This window comes from Canis lupus, chromosome 29 (genome assembly GCF_003254725.2).
Source record: "Canis lupus dingo isolate Sandy chromosome 29, ASM325472v2, whole genome shotgun sequence".
Taxonomy (NCBI): Eukaryota; Metazoa; Chordata; class Mammalia; order Carnivora; family Canidae; genus Canis; species Canis lupus.
Genome location: NC_064271.1, coordinates 35,055,549 through 35,075,163, shown reverse-complemented (window position 1 = coordinate 35,075,163; position 19,615 = coordinate 35,055,549). Strand labels below are relative to the sequence as shown.

General features: G+C 34.3%; 1 long non-coding RNA gene across 3 annotated transcripts in view; it reads left to right on the top strand.

Moving 5' to 3' along the window:
- The window catches only part of LOC125754011 (uncharacterized), a 165,811-nt gene that overhangs the window by 46,459 nt on the left and 99,737 nt on the right, over positions 1-19,615 (top strand). For 2 of the 3 annotated variants that reach the window (XR_007407181.1, XR_007407179.1), the window contains exon 2: positions 2,955-3,065. This is a non-coding gene — a long non-coding RNA (uncharacterized LOC125754011). Of the gene's footprint in view, positions 1-2,954; positions 3,076-19,615 lie in introns of all 3 variants that reach the window. The other variant, XR_007407180.1, reaches the window with a different exon arrangement.

The following is a 19,615-nucleotide window of genomic DNA, read 5'->3' as shown; positions in this document are numbered from 1 at the left end:
GTCTACTTGCCTTGACTAAAATTCAAAAAATTTTGTTTCCTTCTTCTAGTCCCTCAGATACTATAGTGCATTCTACATAGTGTTTTGCTTACTAGAACTTGACCTGGTTAATAAAGTGTCCTAGGAAAACAGAAAAGGCCCCTATTGACATTTCCCTATTTGATGGTATACTGAATACATTGAATTTTTCTTAAAAGACCTAAACTTATAGATCATATTCTTGTTGAGAATAAAAAAAAATATTTTCTTAGGATTATGTCATCCTATCAGAATGTTTAGAGGACATTAGTATTCCAGACTCGTGTGTGTTGCTATGTACAACAGCTGCACCTGGCAAATTTGCTGTTTTGGTGACATTGGCCATTTTGATGAGCCTGCAGAAAGGGAAAAAATCATGCCAAATAGAGTACAAACTCTTATACAAAATGTACTTCAGAATTACCAATTTGACTTTGCAGTGTTTGCTTTCAGAGGAAAACAATAGCAACCAAAAATAAAAAAAATAAAAACAAAAACCAAACAGTGACAACCTTGATAGGCTTAAAGTGTTTTAATGACATGTGTCAATCCACTGTAAAAGCAGTATAATATTAAACATTAAATGGAAAATTCAAGGTAAAGCTTGAATCTAAAGGACTCACATACTACTATCTAGTCTGAAATCTCTTGGGGACTGATTACTCCTTTGAAACAAGTCATTTCTGTACATCATTCCTTCCTTCTGAGCTGCTAATTAACTGCCCGTATTGGGTAGCGACAGTGGCTTTCATAGTAAAGTTGTTTCAGCATTGAAAGATATGTCAGTTGAGTGTGGCTTGTTGTAAACATTAAAACGACTCCAGATGAATATAACTTGCACATTCCAGTCACAAGCTTTCCCAAAACTGTAAAGCTAAACCCTGAACTGAAGTTATGATGGCTTTTCTAAAGAGAGTTCTAGAGAAAAAATATACATCCTTTCTTAAAAGCAGGCTTTGATATTAGAGAAACACTTTATGGGATAAAGGACATCTTTCCACATTTGAAAAGTACTTTTAAATATCATTAAAGTATATAGATAGCTGGCCACTTAACAAAATTTTTCTACTTCAATTTATGAGTGTTGATATAGTAAAAGCAAATGGTTTAAGGATGCTTCAATATTTGTACATTCAACTTCAGAAGCTTTCAGGGAGGATAATATACCTTCATGCATTTAAATTATGCATTATATCATACAAACTGGGAACATTCTGAAGAGATAGTAAGTGAAATTCCAGCTTCAGCTCTTGGATAATGAGGTCATTGAATAGAGAAGAGAAATTGAACAAATTATCCTGAGAGTTGAAGTGATATGAATTTTATTTTATTTTTTTTGCATGTGATTCACTTAAATTTCAACCCTTTTCAAGCTGAACAGAAAGAATGAAAGTACCTGTCAGGAGACTTTTTAAATACCCACCTACTAATCGTAGAGATGAGATGGACCCAATCCAATAAATCTAAGAATACTTCCTATATATTGTAAACTCGGTAAATATGGCTCACCAACCAATAATCATATTATTTATTTTCTTGAACATCGTAGGTGCTTTTGGCTCTATTCATTTATAAATGTTGTAAATGGCATTTTAGTTGGCCAGTTCTACAGCAGCGTTGTACAGCACGACTTAAATTATTTGGAAAGCATACTAATAAAGGCTAAGCACTTGTAGGTATGTAGGAATTATAGAAATGTCAATGCAGAGCAAGTGTAGGTCCAGTCCTAGAAAAATGTGCAATCTTAAATGTGAGATCTATAGCACATGCAACGGAGAATATACTATGGGAACCCATATGCAGTCCAGAGGAAGGCGAGTATATCTAAATTATTCAGAATATAATACCTACCATCTTAGAATTTGCAAGGTTAACTTCTAGGAAGAGCTTCCATTTGTTTTAATATAGTGCTGAGGAGACTTTTTAGCAGGGAGAAAAAATAATGCACTCCCTCCTCAGAACCATTGCTTATAATATCTGAAGATTTATAATACTGAAGATTTTAACCAAATTACCACACCAGCTCTCCATTTTATTTGCCAGTGTAATGAGGTAAACTGCTTATTTGCTGAAAGCACTGCTTCATAAGTTACCTCCAATAAGCATTGGGTCCTACATGTAGTTTTGCACCATTCTTTACCCTAGTTAACAAAATTAATATAGTCCTGATTTCTAGATCTCTAATGTTTCCCCTAATTCTCAAGTTTTCTTCTTATTCCTTCTATTTATATGATTTTGACATTTGATCTAACAAGTTTGAACACCCTTTTTTTTTTCCTCCTTCTGTATTTTAGTGGCTCCTTGCCAGCTACTGCGGCTCTGTCAGAACTGGGCTGAATTCCTGGCAGGTGGTGATCAGAAGCTGACTTAGAATTTTCCCTGAAGTGCTTGGGTTGTTAGAATGTGGGCCAAATGGACATCACATAGCACTGTGTGGTGTGTATCCAGGCTCTCCATTTGATCTTACTTTGATATGAATAGTTGCAGAGGAACATGTACAAAAAAGGCTCTCCTGAGAAATAAGCACACACAGCCGGTTCAAGCTGATACAATGCTAACAACTGTGGTTTAATTTCAGGATTGCAATATCACCCTCAGCTTAATTGTCCTGATATGCTTTAATAAAACCTGAGCTGTTGTCCCATGCTATATAATAGGGCCGCTCTTAATTAACTCACTAAACGTTACTGGTTGTGTCAGCACAAAATGTTTATCTGATCAAGGATTCATATTTTGTCATCACTGTCTACGTGGTTTTGAACAAGAGTTTCTTCCCAGTATGTCTTTTGCAGATTTTACGATATTTCTAATTAACAAACAACTTAAAATGTTAAGGGCCAGACTAGGTCTGTGATGGGAAATATTAACAATGGTTTTCCCTTTGAGTATCGTATCTTAAAGTATTTTCTTTTCCAATTCAAATTTATGTGTTCTAGACCTTGAAAACGAAGAGGAAGAAACGATGTCAGCAAGAACATGAGAGACTTGCCCATTTTAGAGAGAAAGAGGAAGATACCAAATGGAAATCTTCAAAAATAAATGAAGAGGTCAGAAATGGTAAACATGAGATAAATATAAGTACATTTCTCCCATTTTAATGCCTTAGCAAATTATTTGATGTTCTAAAAAAATAACTATGTTGTGCTTAAAATATGACAATAACAGAAGAAGAGTAGGTGGAAATGCAAGTATAACATAATGAAGGTTTATATTGTAAGCCTGCTTGAAAGTAGGCTATTACATGTTCACAATATATATTACATACCTTAGCTCAACCACTAAACTGACAAGAAAAGAGGAATAACTAATAAGCATCTTGGGTATTAAATGCACCCTTAAATGGTCAACCCAAAATGAGGGGGAACAAAGAAAGAACACAAAAGATAAAATAATTAGAAAATAAGATAGCAGTATTTTTAAATCTATGCATGTAAATAAGTCTAAATGATTGAAAACATCCATTTGAAAGGCAGAAAATGTCACCCTCAGTTGAATGAAAAATGATACCCAGCTCTGTGCTCTCTGTGGGAAATCCATGGTAAATGTTAAGACAAAGACAACAGGATTGGGAAAAATATGTCATATAACACTAATTGAAGGAGGGCTAGAGTGACTATATTATCACATAAATATCAGATCAGGAATATTATTAAAGATAGATGTTATATAATGATAAAGAAGTTGATCTCTGAGGAGAAATAATAATCCTAGATGTGCATGCACCAAACAGTACTTCAAAGTTCATAAAGAAAAAAAGTGATAGAAATTAAAATAGACAACCCACGATTATAGGTGGAGATTTTTTCTCTGTAATTGATGGAACAAAGTAGGAATAGAGAGAACTTGAACACTATTAACCGTATTCAGAGCAATCCATGCAAATGTGAAATGAACATATTTTTCAAGTGGAAATGCAACATCTATCAAGATAAACCATATTCTGAGCCATAATACAAATCCTAACATACTTAAAATAATTTAAAAATATAGACCATGTATTTCCACTGAACAAAGGAGAAGCTAAAAATTAATAGTTATCTGGGAAAGGTTCTAATATTTGGAAATTAAATAATAGCATACCACCTCAGTAAAAAAAAAAAATTGCAAAGGAACTACTTTGAATTTCAAAAATGAAAACAGTATATCGAAACTTGTGGAGCTAGGACAGTGCTTGGAAGAAGATTTAAAGCAGCAAATGCTTTATTAGAAAAGTCACAATCTTGGGCAGCCCTGGTGGTTCAGGGGATTAGTGCCACCTTCAGCCCAAGGTGTGATCTTGGAGACCTGGGATTGAATCCCATGTTGGGCTCCCTGCATGGAGCCTGCTTCTCCCTCTGCCTCTCTCTCCCTTTCCTTCTCTCTCCCTCTCTCTCTCATGAATAAATAAATAAATAAATAATATTTTAAAAAGCCACAATCTCAAAGCAATCTGCATTTTCTCACAGTAGACCAAGGGCAAATTACCAAAGTAAACGAAAGAAAAGAATTTTTTAAAAATGTAGGATTAGATATTGAAGAAATTGAAAATGAAAAGAAAAAACAAAACTCAAAAGCTGTCTCTTTGAAAAGTTCAGTGCAAATTATAAATTACCAGTTAAATCCAGAAAAGAAGATCCACGTTGCAAATATCAGCAATGAAAGAGGGGACATCAATACGTATCCTCCATACAGTTTAAGATATTGAGGAAAGATTATGAACTCGATGCTGATAAATTTGATAAACAGGTGAAATGAATCAATTTCTTGGCCAATCCACCTACAAAAGTCAAGAAGACAGATAATCTGGAAAGATTGCAGTTACCTTCCTGCGAACAAAACAGCAAAAAACTTCAAGCCCAGATAGAATGACTGGTAGATTTTATTGAAGAATGAAAGGATCAATTATATCCTTTCCATATAGTCTTTTCTGGAAAATAGAGAAGAAAAGTATTCAAATCAACGAATGATATTAAAAACGAAGTCAAAACACTACAAGAAAACTACAGACCAGTATCTCTCAAAGACGTAGACAAAGATCCTTAAACAGAATGTAATGTAATTAGATACATGAAATGACAATCATGACTCAGGGTAATGCATTCCAGGAATGTATGATTTGTTCAACCTTGAAAAGTTAATACAGACCAAAAACAAGTAAAAATAAGACACATGACCATAGATACAGAAAAAGCATTTGGTAAGAGTCAACATCTATTCATGACAAGAACTTGGAAACTAAAAATAGAATTTGCATCAATCTCAAAAAGGTCATCTATATAAGCCGTATTTGGCATCATACTTAATGGTTTGAAACAAAGGTTTCTCCCTAAAATAGGTAAAACAAGGGTGTCTAGTCTCACCACTTCTATTCAAAAGTTTACTGGGAATTCTAGATAGTACAATAATACAAGAAAAAAAAGCCATACAGATTGAAAAGGAAGAAATAAAAATATCTTTATTCTCAGCAGCCTGGTAATCCATTTAGAAAAATCATACAGAGTCTATGAAAAGCTGCTAGAACTAATTAAATGAATTTATCAAAACCATCATAAGATAGAAGATCAAGTGAGTAGATTGGTCAGACTGCCACTACCATGATCATTTTAACTATGTTTATGATAAGCATCAATTTTAAATAAAATTGATATTGACAGGGTGCTTGCATGGCTCAGTTAAGTGATCTGCCTTTGGCTCAGGTCTAGATCCCCAGGTCCTGGAATCCAGCCCCCCGGGGTGACAGAGAAGTGGGGAGCCTACCTTTCCCTCTCCCTTTGCCCCTCCCCATGATTGTGTTCTCTCTCAAGGGTGCTCTCTCTTGTACCCTCTCTCTCAAATCTTTAAAAATTTGACATTGACAGTAAACGTACTTCCATTTTACTTAAGTACAAAAGGTGCGTTGTATTTAAAGCAATTTGAGCACTCTTGTTTTGAGACAAAGTACTAGTTCGATTAGGAAACATCATTTTGTTGGAATTGCCAACATTTGTTGGGTATAATCTATATATGAGTTACCACAGCGCTTTGAATTATTTTAATTTTTAATGACAATTATGAGTCAAGAAGCAATTTCATATTAAATTTGTAGATGAGGTACTGAGGCTTAGAAAAGCTAAGTAACTTGCTTAATGTCAATTTACCTAAGGTCATGCAATTAGTAAGTGGTAGAACTATGATTCAGACTCATCGATAACTATTAAAATTTTATTAATTGATATGGCCAAATGGTTCAGGGAGTCAAGTGATATTGGCTTTCAAAAGCAGCAAGCATTTCAAATTACTGATCATAGGTTGGGAGAAAACCCATATAATTCTGAGGCATGATATAGAATAGTGTTGATAAAAACTATCATCCATTAATACTGTATTAGTATAAAACGATGTGCATCGCTGTTAGTGTTATATATTTCAAACGTGTGTTTTTACTGCTATCCTGAGTTATCATTAGGGTCTAGAATATTTACAATCCCCCATTACAGTTTCCCTATTTCCATCTATCCAATACATTTATAACTCAAACCAAAATTGTTCACTAAGTTCATGTTGACATTTTTAGGGTTATGTTCCAACTTTTTCTTTCTGGTGGGTGGGGGTTACTCTCTTGATCTACGAGATCCTCTCTATCTTTGTTGTGGCTTTCCTTCAGCTCCAATTTTTTTTTCCTGTTTTCTCTGCTTGAAATGTCCCCCCAGCATGTCCCCACTCTGTCTCCCTGTTGGGTCCTACCGCCTTAGCTTTATTTATGACTTCACAGGCTTCCTTCAGGTCCTGACTTAAATTTCATCATACTGAGGTCTTCTCTAATAGTCTTGGTAATTTCCTAGCCCCTTGGATAGCTGTCAATATACTGTATTTCTTTTCTCCAACTCATAACTGTGCTCATTTGTACACATGTATATAATATATATCCTAGAACCTAGCACATATTTGTATGTCGAGAAGCACCAATAAATTGAATGAATAAAGGAATGCATGATTAAAATTGCTTAAAGCAATCCATTGAACCATAGACGTAGTAATGAATCAGAATAACAACGGAATATAAAGAGTATAGAACTTGCAATATGAATGTGCAAGTTGATTGATGTTTTTTCCTCAATAACATTCATTTCTAATTCTCTGGCCAAAACATATAGCTATCTTTTCCCTGACCCATATCTAATGTTTTAAGTCTCCTTAAAGTAGTTCAGGTCTGAGAGAGATGCTTTTCTGGCAAATCTGTGTTAGAAAAAATTGAAGTTTAGGCTTTGAGAATTCTGAGCATCAAATATGGTCAAAGCTGTTTACCAGCTGGGGAGAACTCTTCTTCTTTTCCTCTGAGAAGTGCACTGGATTCTTTTAGATGTAACTTCAGCCACAACTTCGTTAAGTTCCTCTTCAACAGTTTCTGGTAAATTGTCCTGAAAATTAGCAAACATTTCAATAATGCAGTCTGGGAAATTCAGTAAGTAATTTTTAGCATATTTTATTGCAATAATAAGGTCTTGACAATTTTGCTTTTGCTTAGCCATTATACTCTTTGTTGGTTTTAATTGAACAGTGACAAGCTTGATTGCAGATCAGGGCAATAAGTCCCAGTAGCAATGGACTGAGTGATTTGGAAAATTGTCCCACTGGAAATGAGGAGATATCACAAGGAAGCCATTGTGGAAACCAATTAAAATCACATAAAAGTAAATTCTAAATGTATTAAACAAATTTCATTGAAATACAGAATAAAAACAAAATGTATGCAAAACATACATGTAGAACTCAAAGAAATTTTACCTAGAACATTCAATAAATAAAAAACTGCTACCACCCCCAGAAGCTTCCTTTGTGACCTCTTTTACTCTTCATTCCCATCTAAATGTAGCTACTATTTGTACTTAAAACAAATTACTTTTTTCTATTCAGTGTTTTATAAAAGAAACCCCTAACAGGTAACTTCTGTGAGCTTCTTTCACTCAACATGATGTTGTGCATAATAGAAATTTATTCATTTTTGTTGATGTGTAGTGTTTAATTGGATGCATATGCTATTAGTCATTGTACAATTAATGGGCATATGCATTGTTTCCAGTTCGGGGGAAAAGATAAATACTGGTACCAACCTTTTCATATGTAATTTTTGCAGCTCATTTTTTTTCAAGAGTAGAATTGTTTCATAACAAGTGAGATGTACATTCACGTTATAAAATTATCCCACACAAAACTTCCAAAGTTACATTACTTTTATATACATATATTTATATATACATTTTATATATGTACATTTATATATATATTTATATATAAATTTATATATATTTTTATATAAAAAATATATATATAGTTTGATGATTGCCAACAGGGCATGAGAGTTGCAATTGCTTCACAGCCTTGCTGAGACCTAGTATTTTTCATAGTTCTTATTTTGCCTTTTGGGTACATGAGTGGTTGGTTATACCTCATTGTGTCTTAAATGTTATACTGATAAATTTGTATAGCCTCTTTTAAGAGCATGTATTTTAGTTTTTCACCCATAGTTAAAATAGGACTGCCTGTATTTTTCTTATTGTAGGAGTGGTTTTTAAGTTCTGGATCTGTTATCCAGTCTGGTAGATACTAACCGCATGTGGCCATCAAGCAATTGAAATGTAGCTAGTCAGAATTGAGATGTTTCCCATCATATTTCTATTAGTGCTGTTCTTGAAAAAAAAAAATGGTCAAGTACATGTTTACAGATATTTTCTCCCACTTGTGTGATTTTCATTTTTACTCTTAATGGTTTCTTTTGCTCAAAATCTATAACTTCAAAGACATCCAATGTTTTGCTCTGTTTCTTTATAATTATTGCTTTTGGTATTCAAACAACTGTGTACTCAAGAACATAAAAATATTTTACCATTTAATCTTCTAGAGGCTTTCTTGTCTGTCTTTCCCATTTATGTCCATGAATTCACCTGGAAGTGACTTCTTGTTTTTATGTGAACTTGAAATCAAAATTACTTTGATAATTGTTTTTTAAAGATAATTATAGATTTACATAGAATTATAAGAAATAAAATTCTGTGTATCCTTAAAACATTATTGCAAAACTACAGTATAATATCACAAACAGGATATAGAACACCTCTGTCACCACAGGGATCTCTCATTTCCCTTTTAGAATCATCCCCTTCCTTCTTACCTCCACCCAGATACCCCTAACACTTGGCAACCACTAACCAAATCTCTATTGCTATAATTGGTTATTTAAAGAAGTCATAGAAATGGAATCATACAATATGTCAACTTTAAGATTGGCTTTTCTCACTCAGCAAAATTCTCCAGAGGATGATCCAGGTTATATAAATATATAAACCTATACATTTATAAGGGTTTTTATGTGAACCTAAGATTTCATGCCCAATAAATGCTACAATTGCCAAGTCATATGGTAATTGTGAGTTTGTTTTTATTTATTTTTTTTTTGTGAGTTTGTTTTTAAAGAAGGAGCCAAACTATTTTCTAAAGTAATCCTACCATTTGATATTCCACCAGTAATATATGAATGATCAAGTTTCTCCACATCATTGCTAACATTATTACTATTTTTATGTGAGCCATTTTGATAGGTGTGCAGAGATATCTTATCATGATTTTAACTTATAATTTATTTTTTAAAGCTGTAGTTAATGATGTTGAATATCTTTTCATGTGCTTCTTTGAAATCTGTATATCCTCTGGTAAACTGTTTTGCCCGTTTTTAATATTTTTTATTATTGAGTTATATATATGTTCTTGATATTAGGGTTTTCTAGAAAAACAGAACCAATATAATGTGTATATATACATATGAGCATCTAGATGCATATTTTGAGGAATTAGTTCACATAATTATAGAAACTAAGAAGCCCTAAAATCTGTAAGGTGAGTTGGAAATTTGTAGACCAGGAAAGTCAATGGTGCAATTCCAATCCCAAGGCTAGCAGGCTCTATACCTGAATAAACCAAATATTTTAGATGAAGTCCTAAAGGAAAACAAAAAAAAGACAGTGTCTGTTTGATGACAGCCAGGCAGGAGAAATTCTCTTATGAGGAAGGGTCAGGCTTTTTGTTCTTTTCAGGCCTTCAGCTTATTAGATGAAATCCCCCTTGGTATGAAGCAAAATCTGCTTTATTCAATCTACCAATTTAAATGTTAATCTCATCCAAAAACATTCTCACAGAAATACCCAGAATGTTTGGCCAAATATTGGAGCACACCATGGCCCAAATAGTCAGCATATAAAATTAACTATCATATTTGCCCTTTGTTAGATATGTGGTTTGCAAATATTATCCTCCAGTCTATAGCTTGCAGTTTTATCATTTTAAGAGTTTTGATTCTATTTTAATTGGAGAGATATCTTGATCAGTGTTTCCTCTTAGGATCATGCTTTTGGTGTCAGGTCTGGGTTGTAGGAGTCTCTCTTACATTTTGGATATTAACTCCTTATCAGATAGAGATTGCCAATATATTGCTCCCATTCCACAGGTCACTTTTTAATTTTATCAGTCATTTCTTCTGTTGTGCAGAAGTTTTTCGTTTGATGTAGTCTCACTTGTTTTTTATTCTGTTACTTTTGGTGCCATATCCATAAAATCATTGCTAAAATCAACGTCAACAAAAATTTCTTGTGTTCCTCTAGGGATTTTACAGTTTCAGATCTCTTAACTGTTTAATTTATTTTGAGTTAATTTTTGTGAATGGTACAAGGTAAGTATCATTCTCTGGCATGTAAATATCCAGTTCTCTCAACACAACACTCTAGTGAAGAGATAGATTTTCTTCATTGAGTATTTTTGTCTCCCTTGTCAATTAAGAGTTGATCAAATACACATGGATTTATTTCTGTGCTCTCCGGTCTGTTCCATTTGCTCTGTCTGTGCGTCTGTTTTTCTATCCATACCACATTGTTTAGATTACTCTAGCTTTGTAATATAGTTTGAAATCAGGAATTGTATGCCTCCAGCTTTGTTCTTTCTCAATTATTTTGGCTTTTTGGCTATTTGGGCATTTTGTGGTTCCGTGTAAATGTTAGGATTGTTTTTATATTTTCCTTTGAAAAATGCCCCTGGAATCCTAACAAGTATTGCCTAGCATCTATGATGGCTTTTGGTAATACGCACATTTTAATATTAAGTACATGAACATGGATATTGTTCCATTTGTTTGCATTGTCTTCAAATTCTTTCATTATTTGTCTTATAGTTTTCACTCTATGGGTGTTTCTTTTCCTTGGTTAAATTTATTCATAACTGTTTTATTGTTTTTGGTGCTATTATATGCCAGATTCCTTTCTTTCTTTTCCTGATATCATGTTACTGTACAGAAACACAATTGATATTTGTGTTTTGATTTTTGTATCCTACAACTTTACTGAGTTTGTTGATCAGTTCTAACAAGTTTTTTTTTTTTTTTTTTTTTTTTGTGGAGTCTTTATGATTTTCTCTTTGTGTATATACATATGACCGTGCCATCCACAATAGCTTTTCAGTTTGGATGCCTCTTATATCTTTTGCCTGCTCAATAGGCCTGGCTAGGACTTCTAGAACTAGGTTTCATAGGAGTGGAAAGAGTGAGCGCTCTTATTCCTGATTTTCAAGGAAAAGCTTTCAGCCTTCTACCATGGAGTCTGATGTTGGCTGTGGGCTTGTGATTTTTATGGGCCTTTATCATGTCATGTTACATTCCCACTACACCTAATTTATTGAGTTTTTATCCTAGTTGAATTTTGTCAAATGCCTTTTCTAGATCCGTTGAGATAATCATATGATTTTTATTTTTCATTCTGTGATATCACAGGAATTGATTTACATGTGTTGAATAATCCTTTCATCATCGGGATTGATGGTATGTGATAATGGTTCTTGATCCTTTTAATGTGCTGTTGAATTTGATTTGATAGTATTTTGTTGGAAAATTTTATTTCTACTTTAGTCAGAATATTGATATATAGTTATCTTGTAATATGCTTCTCTGGCTTTGGTGTCAGGGTAATGCTGACCATGTAAAATGAGATTGGGAGTATTCCTTCCTCTTCAATTTTTTTTTAAGAGTTTAAGAAGAATTTGCATTAATTATTTAAATGTTTGACAGAATTTACCAGTGACCACATCTGATGATGGACTTCTTTTGTTAGGAAATTTCTAAAAACGAATTCAGTCTTATTACTGGTCTGTTCAGATTTTGATTTCTTCATGATTCAGACTTGGTGTATGTTTCTAGGAGTTTATCCATTTCTTTTAGGTCAATTTGTTGGCATATTATTCATAGTAGTCTCATGATTATTTGTATTTTTGTAGTATCAATTGCAATGTCTGCTCTTGTACTTAAAATTTTATTTACTTGGGTCCTCTTTCTTCTTGGTTAGTCTAGCTAACTGCCAATTTCTCTCTTCAAAGAACAGATTATTTAAGTCTTCTGTTTTTGTATTCATTTATTTCTCATCTAACTTTTATTTCCCTTTTGCTAAATTTGTGCTTAGTTTGTTATTTTTCTAGATCGTTACGATATAAAATTAGATTGTGCATTTTAGATCTTTTCCTTGATGTAAGCATTTGTTAGTATAAATTGCTCTCTTAGACTGCCTTGCTGTATCCCATAATTTTTGATATATTTCCATTATTTTCTCCATGCATATATTTTATTTTCCATTTGATTACTTCTTTGATCCATCAGTTAAGAGTGTTTACTTTTCATATATTTGTGTATTTTCTTGATTTTCCCATGTTTGCAATTTCTAGTTTCATACCTTTCTGAGAAAAGATACTTGGCTATTTCTACCTTCTTTAATTGGTAAAGTCTTGTGGGCTAACATATGTTCTATCCTAGAAAACATTTCATGTGTGCTTGAGAAGAATGTGTTGCTGGATATAATGTCCTCTATATGTCTGTTCAGTCCATTTGGTCTATGGTGGTGCTCACATTTTCTTTTCCCTTATTGATGCTTTGAATGTTCTGTTGACTGTTGAGAATGTGGGGGTATTAGAGCCCCAACTATTATTGTATTTATGATTATTTCTCCTTTTAGTTCTGTTAATATTTTTTTTATATTTTTAGGTGCTCTGATGTTGGGTGCAGAAATATCTACAATTGTTAGATCTTCTTGATGGATTGACCTTTCTATTATATAATGCCTTTGTATAATTACATAATTTCTATAATTTTATATAATATGCAATTTACATATCTCCATAATTTTATATAATCTCCATAATATAATTTCTATACTTTTATATAACTATATAATGCTTGGATAAAGTCTATACTTAATAGTTGGACAGGGCTGCTGGCTTGGTTCCTTTTCTAAGAGTAGCTATAAGATGCTCTATGGCTGCTCATGTTCTCTGGCTAGACTTCCTGGTCAGGTGTAACTAGAGGTTATACTCAGAAGTTGAGGGTTGCAAATTTACTCTCTTGCCAGGGGTGGGGCTGTAGAATAGGCTCTAAAGCTGATAAGGCTTTTTGGGTGGGACCCCAAATCAGGCAAAACTTCCAGTTGGACTCCCTGGCCAAATGGGGGTCATCAGCTCAGCATTGCTGATGGTTCTATCTATGGGCTACGGCATCTGCTCTTCTGTAAGCAAGAATGCAGTCTGGCAAATTCTGAGCACTGGTTGCCGTAATCCCCAACCCTCTCCCCTACTAGTGTCTGACCTCTGGTGGTCAAACCCCACAAGATGCCCCATTGATCCTCGTGAGGTGCAACCCATGTGGAAGTGCCCTGCAATGTTAGAGAGCTGGATGTATGCCTTAGACCCTCCTTTTCTCACTAGAGAAACCATAGGCCTGAAGCCCTTGGTATGGCATGGTGCCAGCCTGAGGGAAGGGTGATATAAATCAGATGGTTGTCACTCTTCCTACCCTTCTACCGCAGTTCTTGATTTCTCTGGTTCAGGGAGGTGCTTCAACTTAACCCTCAATCGTGGAATTTTCACAATGGTGTCTTATCTACAAGTAGTTGCTAACTGGTCGTCTTGGGAGGGATACTGAAGTTGGGAATCACCCATGTTGCCAAGTATGATGACTTTACTTTTTGAATTTTCTTCTTTAATGTGTTTATGTGATAGATTAGATTGACTTTTTAATATTTAATATTTTAGAGAGGGTGGAGCATTGGAGTAGGTGGAGGCAAAGGGAGAAGACAGAATTTCAAGCAGACTCCCCGATGAGCATAAAACTGAAGATTGGGCCCCTGGTCAAAACCAAGAGTCAGATGCTTAACCATCTGCACCATCCAGATGCCCCCAAAACTGGTCTATCTTCTGTAAGTTGTCAAATGTCTATGCATAAGGTTGCTGATAATAGCTTCTTTTTACTACCTTTCTGAGGTCTACAGAGTTTGTAGTGATACTGTTTCATTCCTCATAATTGCTAATAGACATTTTCTTATTTTCCCTTGCCAATATTTCTAGAGATTTGCCAATTTTATCTTTTCAATGAACCAACTCTTCATCATTGATTTTTACTGTTTTGTTTTTTTTTCCTATTTTCAATGTCATTGATTTTTGTTCTTTCATTCCCTCTGCTTGTTTTGAGGTTTTGCTTAGATTTGGCTCTTTTTCTAGATTCTTGAAGTAGGAGCTTAGTTTATTGATTTTAGATTTTTTCTCTTATATGTGCATTCGGTGCTATAAATATCACTCTAGTGTTTTAGCTAGGTGTTTTCATTTTTCATTTACTTCAATCTCTCTATATTTTAATTTTTTCATTTAAGTTCTAGTTAACATGTAGAGTAGTAGTAGTTTCAGATGTACAATATAGTGATTCGGCACTTCCATATAATACCCAGTGCTCATCACAGGTGCTCTTCTTCATCCCATCATCTATTTAACCCCTTCCCCCACCCAAGTCCCCTCTGGTAACCATCAGTTTGTTCTCAAGGGTCTGTTTTCTGAGTGTGTCCCTCTTTTATTTCCCTTTGCTCATTTGTTTAAATTCTACAAATGAGTAAAATCATATGGTATTTGTCTTTCTCTGACTTCATTTAGCATAATACTCTCTAGCTTCATATGTCATTGCAAATGACAAGATTTCATTCTTTTTTTTATGGCTGAGCTATATTCTGTTGTACATATATGCCACATCTTACTCCATTCTTCTATATGGACATTTGGGCTGCTTCCATAATTTGACTATTGGAGATAATGCTGCAGTAAACATCAGGGTGCAGGCATCCCTTTCAATAGTGTTTCTGTATTCTTTGGGTAAATAACTAGTAGTTCATTGCTAGATTGTATAGTAGATCTATTTTTAAAAGATTTTATTTATTTATTCATGAGAGACACAGAGAGAGGGGCAGAGACACAGGCAGAGGGAGAAGCAGGCTCCATGCATGGAGCCCGACGTGGGACTCGATCCCGGGTCTCCAGGATCAGGCCCTGGGCTGAAGGTGGCAATAAACAGCTGAGCCCCCGGACTACCCATAGTAGATCTATTTTTAACTTTTTGAGTAACCTCCATACTGGGTTCCAGAGTTTGCATTCCAACCAACAGTGCAAGAGGGTTGCTCTATCTCCACATTCTCACCAACACCTGTTGTTTCCTGTGTTGTTGATTTTAGCCATTCTGACAGATGTCAGGTGATATCTCATTGTAGTTTTGATTTGCATTTCCCTGATGATCACTGATGTTAAGCCTCTTTTCATGTGTCCATTGGCCATCTGTATGTCTTCTTTGGAAAAATATCTATTCATGTCTTGTGCCCATTTTTAATTATGTAGTATTGAGTTTTATCAGTTTTTATCAGTTTTTTAATAGATTTTTTTAATCAGATATGTCACTTGCAAATCTCTTCTCTCATTCCTTAGGCTGCCTTTAAGTTTTGCTGATTGTTTCCTTTACTATGCAGCTTTTTAATTTTGATGTAGTCTCAATAGTTTTGTTGTTGTTCCCCTTGCCTCAGGAGACTGATCTATTAAGAAGTTGCTATAGCTAATATCAAGGAGGTTAACACCTGTATTCTCCTCTAAGATTTTGATGGTTTCAAGTCTCATATTTAGGACTTTAATTCATTTTTAGCTTATTTTTGTGTATAGTGTAAGAAAGAAACATCCCCTTTGCAAGTTGCTGTCTGGTTTTTCCATTGGCGTTTGTTGAAGAGACTTTTTTTTTTTTCCATTGGATATTCTTTCCTGCTTTGTCAAAGATTAGTTGACCATATAATTATGGACTCATTACTGGGCTTTCTGCTCTGCTCCATTGATCTATGTGTTTATTTTTGTGCCAGTGTCATAGTGTTTTAATTACTACAGCTTCATAATATAATGTGAAGTCTGGAATTGTGATGCCTCTAGCTTTTTCTTTTTCAAGGTTGCTTTGGCCATTCATTCTTTTGTGGGTCCATATAAATTTTAGGATTTTTTGTTTTAGCTCTGTGAAAAATGCTGTTCATATTTTGATAGATATTGTTAAAATGTGTATACTACCCAAAGCAATCTACATATCTGATAGAGATTGTATTAAATATGTAGATTGCTTTGGGTAGTATACACATTTTAACAATATTTTTCCAATCTACAAGCATGGAAGATCTTTCCGTTTCTTTGTGTCCTCTTCAATAGCTTTCACTAGTGTTTTGTAGTTTAGAGTATACATCTTTCATCTCTTCGGTTAGGGCTATTCCTAGGTATCTTATTGTTTTCAGTGCGATTGTAAATGGGATGGATTGCTTAATTTCTGTTTCTTCATTACAGTTGTATAGAAATGCAACAGATTTTTGTATGTTGAGATTGTATCGTGAGACTTCACTGAATTTATCAGTTCTAGCAGTTTTTGGATGAAGTCTTTTGGGTTTTCTATATATATAGTATCATGTCATCTGCAAATAGTAAAAGTTTTACTTCTTGCTGATTTCGATGCCTTTTCTTTCTTTTTGTTATCTGGCTAGGACTTACAGTACTATGTCGTATAAAAGTAAGAGTGGACATCCCTGTTTTCTTCCTGACTGTAGAACAAAAGCTCTATTTTCCTCACTAAGGATGATATTAGCAGTGGGTTTTTCAACTATGGCATTTATTATGTTGAGGTATGTTCCCTCTAAATCTACTTTGTTGAGGTTTTTTTTTATCATGATTGGATGTTGTACTTGGTTAGATGCTTTTCCTGTGTCTATTGAAATGATCATATGGTTCTTTTGCTTTCTTTTATTAATGTGATGCATCACATTGATTTGTGAATATTGAACCACCCTTGCAACCCAGGTATAAATCCCATTTAACTATGGTGAAACGATTTTTTAAATGTATTGTTAGCTTAGTTTGCTAGTATTTTGCGAATGCTTGCATCTATGTTCATCAGGGATATTGACCTATGATTCTCTTTTTTAGCGGTATTTTCATCTGGTTTTGTTATCACTTGCCTCATAGATTGAATTTTGAAGTTGTCCTTCCTCCTATTTTTTGAATAGTTTGAGAGTAGATATTAACTTTCCTTTAAATGTTTGGTAGAATTTTCCTGTGAAGCCATCTTGTCCTAGACTTTTGTTTGCTGGGATTTTTCTGATGACTGATTCAGTTTCTTTGTATGTTATTGGTCTGTTCAGGTTTTCTGTTTCTTCCTGTTTTAATTTTGGTAGTTATTAGGTTTCAAGGAATTTATTCATTTCTTCCAGCTTATCCAAGTAGTTGGCATACAGTTCTTTTTCATAATTTTCTCTTAAAATTGTTTGTATTTCTCTGGTGTTGGTTGTTATTTCTCCTCTCACTTGTGATTTATTGGAGTTCTTTCTCATTTTGATAAGTCTAGCTAGAGGTTTATCAATCTTATTAATTTTTTCAAAGAACCATCCCCTGGTTTCATTGATCTATTGCTTTTTTTTTTTTTTTTTTTTTTTTTTTTAGTTTCTCTATCATTCATTTCTGCTCTGGTCTTATTTTCTTCCTTCTGCTGGATTTAGGCTTTATTCTTTTTCTGGTTCCCTTAAGTATAAGATTATGTTGTTTATTTGAGCTTTTTCTTCTTGAGGTAGGTCTGTTTTGCTGTATATTTCCCACTTAGAATGACTTTTGCTGCTTCCTGAAGGTTTTGGACCATTGTGTTTTCATTTATTCCCTGTATTTTTTTTTCTTTAAAGATTTTATTTTATTTATTGACTCATGAGAGACACAGAGAGAAAGGCAGAGACCTAGGCAGAGGGAGAAGCAGGCTCCCCACAGGGAGTCCCATGTAGGACTCAATCCCAGACCCAGATCATGCCCCCAACTGAAGGCAGACATTCAACCCCTGAGCCATCCAGGTGCCCCCATTCCCTGTAATTTTTTTTTAAATTTCTCCTTGGATTCCTTTTATTTCTTCTTGGATTTCTAGATTTATCCACCCATTGTTTATTAGCATTTTATTTAACATCCATGTATTTGTGGTCTTTCCAGATTTTTTTTTTTTTTTTTTTTTTGTGGTTGACTTCTGACCACAACACTATTAACTAGAAAAGGTGCATGGTATGACTTAAATGTTTTTGTATTTGTTGAGGACTGTTTTGTGACCTAATATGTGATCTATTCCGGAGAACGTTCCATGTGCCCTTAAAAAGAATGTGTAGTTTGTTGTTTTAGGAGGGCATATATCTGTTAAGTCCATCTGGTCCAGTGTGTCACTCAAAGCCATTGTTTCCTTGCTGACGTTCTTTCGATATCTGTCCATTGATATGAGATGCTAAAGTCCCCTATTATTGCATTTTCATCAATGAATTCCTTTGTGTTTGTTATTGTTTGCTATATTTGGGTATTCCAATGTTGGATGCATATTTACATCTTGTTGGATTGTTCTTTTTATGATTATATAGTGTCCTTCTTGGTCTCTTGTTAGTCTGTTTTTTTAAAGTCTGTTTTGTGTGATAGGAGTATTGCTATTCTGGCTTACTTTAGCATCATTTGCATGTTAAATATTACTCCATCCCCTCACTTTCAGTCTGCAGGTATCTTTAGGTCTAAAGTGGGTCTCTTGTAGGCAGCATATAGTTGGGTCTTTATTTATTTATTTATTTATTTATTTATTTATTTATTTATTTATTTATTTATTTTTATTTATGATAGTCACAGAGAGAGAGAGAGAGAGAGAGAGAGAGAGAGAGAGAGAGAGAGGCAGAGACACAGGCAGAGGGAGAAGCAGGCTCCATGCACTAGGAGCCTGACATGGGATTCGATCCTGGGTCTCCAGGATCATGCCCTGGGCCAAAGGCAGGCGCTAAACCGCTGCGCCACCCAGGGATCCCTAGTTGGGTCTTTTTTAATCCTTTCCACTACCCTAAGTCTTTAATTGCAGCATTTAGTCCATTACATTCAAAGTAATTATTGATGTTTTGTGGTTGTTTCTGGAGTTTTTTTTTTCTGACCCTTTTATAAAATCTTTGTCAGATAATTGTAATATCTTGTCATCTTTGCATTGGCATCTATTGATGATATTTTCTAGTAAATCTGATCTTTTTCTGCATCTTGGTATAATTATTTTCAATTGAAACCTGAATAGTTTGGGTTGTATGAGGCTTTAAATACAATTAAAACCTTCTGGTAGCTGGTACCACTCAAGCAGTGGAAGATAGCCTCCGCTTTATTGAGTATGGAAGTTCATGTTTTCTACTAGGCCGCCATTAACACCCAACATGATGTATCACTCACTGCTGGGAGAAGTGGGAGT